The 3,379-nt window shown below is 45.5% G+C and overlaps 1 long non-coding RNA gene across 1 annotated transcript; it reads left to right on the top strand.

The window, feature by feature from the left end:
• The first annotated feature begins 346 nt into the window (after positions 1–346).
• On the top strand, positions 347–1,306 carry LOC136674807 (uncharacterized). Its single transcript, XR_010796097.1, has 3 exons — positions 347–606; positions 761–859; positions 964–1,306. It is a non-coding gene; the product is annotated as an uncharacterized lncRNA (long non-coding RNA).
• The last annotated feature ends 2,073 nt before the right edge of the window (positions 1,307–3,379 follow it).

Below are 3,379 nucleotides of genomic sequence, written 5' to 3'. Positions count from 1 at the left end.
GATAAACACTGACACACACTAATCACTGTTCGCAAAGGTGACACACCCTTCCTCATCACTTTTCTTTTTATATCACTCTTTTTACCTTCTTTCACTCTTTATTTACTCACTTTCTCTTTGTCTCTCTCTGTTGTTTTCTTTCTTTAAATCTCTCCACTTTCTTTAGGTTCCACCAGTCCTCTTTCCTTTCTCTCTACCTACATCTCTCTCTCTCTCTCTCTCTCTCTCTCTCTCTCTCGGCCATCAAGCGGTTCGTGACGGAACTGCAGCAGGTGCGCGCACGAGAGACAGCGAGCTCGGCGTGCACGCGCGTGTATGTGGTGTGTGGATGCGCCCATAGTCAGAACTGAGTGTGCAGCCTCGCGCGCTCTCGGTGAGGCAAGAAACAAAAAAAAAAAGGAAAAGGAAAAACAAAAACGGAACAGAGTTTGACAGCGACGACGGTCTCTCTCTCTCTCTCTCTCTCTCTCTCCCTCTCTCTCCCTCCCTCTCTCTCTCTCTCTCTCTCTCTCTCTCTCTCTCGCGCGCTCTCTCTCTTTACTTTTCCTCATCTCTTCGTATCGCCTCGCTTCCTCTCCGTCGGCTCGAGCGACCAAACCCGAGCAGGTATCTCGCGCGTCTGCCTTCCTCGTGCGTGATCGTTATTTTTGGTGAGGTGTGTGTGCGCGTGTGAGTGAGTGAGGAGGGGGGACACCCGAGGTGACCAGCCTGTGTGATGCTGATGGTGTGTGTGTGTGTGTGTGTGTGTGTGTGTTCGCAGCGTGTTTGGACTAAGAGAGCAGAGCTGCTCGTGGCTGGAGTGAGGAAAGAGGACACACTCCTCTGGATTTCCCGCCGGTTTTGCTTTCCGCGCGCTTGGGTAAGTGCTGAGATTATTTTTTTTATTAGTCACTGAGACGTTTTTCAGTTATTTTTGTTTTCTTACTCCTCCTTATTTCTTCTTTTTTTTTGTTATTCTTGTAGTCATCGTGGTTCCGCTGCTGTCGGTCCGGATCTGCTGTAAGTACATTGTGGGTTTTGTTGGTGTGTGTTGCTCTGTTCGGTTTGAGTTCTGCTGCTGTTTCTCGGAGTGTCTCAGCGGTGAGAGTTTTGTGGCTCTTGTGGAGGCTGGTGGCGATTTGAGAAATGAGAACCGGACCAGAGACGGTTGAGAATGGCTCGAATGACCGTTAACGGTGGTTCAAATTTAAACGAGTGAATGTGTTTATTAATACGGCTATTGGGAACTGAACGTGTGACGGTTAAATGTTGGGAACTGAACGTGTGACGGTTAAATGTTGGAAATGGAACGTGTGACGGTTAAATGTTGGAAATGGAACGTGTGACGGTTAAATGTTGGAAATGGAACGTGTGACGGTTAAATGTTGGAAATGGAACGTGTGACGGTTAAATGTTGGAAATGGAACGTGTGACGGTTAAATGTTGGAAATGGAACGTGTGACGGTTAAATGTTGGGAACTGAACGTGTGACGGTTAAATATTGAAAATTGAACGTGTGACGGTTAAATGTTTGGGAACGGAACGGGTGACGGTTAAATATTGAAAATTGAACGTGTGACGGTTAAATGTTGGGAACTGAACGTGTGACGGTTAAATATTGAAAATTGAACGTGTGACGGTTAAATGTTGGGAACGGAACGAGTGACGGTTAAATATTGGGGTTGCAACGGGTGACGGTTAATTGTTGGAAATGAAACAGGTGACATTTAAAGATTGGGGATGGAACGTGTGGCGGTTAAACATTGGTATGGAACGTGTGGCGGTAAATTGTTGGAAACGGACCGGGTGACGGTTTCTTGTCGCGGCGCGCACCGTTTCAAAACAATCCCGCGAGCTTTGTTGCTGCGTGCCGATGGAGAGCCCGGGCTGAGGAGCTCGCGCTGCTGCTGATGAAGATGAAACCGTGTTATTTAAAACAGTGTCAGTCTGAAGGGAGTGGGTGTGTGTCTGTGCGCGTGTGTGAGAGAGTGACATAAGGCGTATGGAAATGTATACATCACATCTACACGTGTGTGTGTGTGTGTGTATAGACAAAATAGCTGATTGTTTAGAGAATATGATGCAGTGAATATATTTGATCACGGCTTGTGTTATTGTATTAAATATTATTGTTATTTTTTCTGCTTTTGTTTTTACTGTTTTTTTTGGTGCGATGTTGTGTTGTCTGTGCTTCTTTGAGATGAAGGATGCAGAGCTATTGACCTCGTACCACCGCTGATGTGTGTGTGTGTGTGTGTGTGTGTGTGAGTGATATTTTAAATCTATTTGATTTTAAGTCTGAAGCACACACTTAAGACACACTGGTGACACAAACATTGTATGTACTAGTGTGTGTTGACTTGATCTAGAGTGTGCATTGTCTTTCTCTTTCTCCCTCACACACACACACACACACACACACACACACACACACACACACACACACACACACACACTATTTATGATGCATGCGATTCATTTTTACTGTTTGGTGCTGTGTGTGTAAGTTTGATTGACAGCTGTTTGTGAGTGAGGTTTATGAAGCTTAAGTTGATGGGGTGTGTGTGTGTGTGTGGGTTTTTTAGCAGATGAAATGTCCAGCGCTCACACTTGCAAATCTCTCCTCCGGGACACACACACAAACACACACACACACACACACACACTTCTGCATTTCAATAGCTTACACACCTTTCTGACAAGTGTGTGTGTGTGTGTGTGTGTGTGTGTGTGTTGCACTGAACACTGTGAAGATGTGATTTAACATGTTTTTATGCTCTGCTTAGTAAAACAACTATATGTTACTTCAAAGTCTATCTATCTATCTATCTATCTATCTATCTATCTATCTATCTATCTATCTATCTATTGTGGAGGACAGAAAAGCTGTGTGGGAGCTTTGTGTTTCGGAGATTACGTCATGTTACTGCTGCCTCGCTCACATTTCAGCATGAAGTCGCCGAATGCGCTTCTTGAATTTATTTTTACTTTTCTCTCTAAAATAAGGCCCAGAAACTGAGTGAGAAATCAAAGAGATGAAATGTGGTCAGAAAAGAGGAGAGACTTTTGCTATGGAATGAACAGAGATGCCCACGTTTGTAGCGTTAAAACCATCTCCTCGTTTACTCCACTGACCACAGTCTCCTTTCACCCTGTTCTTCATTGGTCACGACCCCCGCAGGACCCCTCGTTCTCAGCGCTGCAGTGACACTGACGTGGTGGTGGTGTGTTAGTGTGTGTTGTGCTGGTGTAGAGTGGATCAGACACAGCAGTGCTGCTGGAGTTTTTAAACCCCTCAGTGTCTGGACTGAGAACAGTCCACCGACCAAAAACATCCAGCCGACAGCGTCCTGTGTCACTGATGAAGGACTAGAGGACGAGCGACACACACTGTGCAGCG

This window comes from Hoplias malabaricus, chromosome 2 (assembly GCF_029633855.1).
Source record: "Hoplias malabaricus isolate fHopMal1 chromosome 2, fHopMal1.hap1, whole genome shotgun sequence".
NCBI classification, from domain to species: Eukaryota; Metazoa; Chordata; class Actinopteri; order Characiformes; family Erythrinidae; genus Hoplias; species Hoplias malabaricus.
The sequence above is the reverse complement of the archived record's forward strand: the minus strand, read 5'-3'. Positions and strand labels throughout refer to the sequence as shown.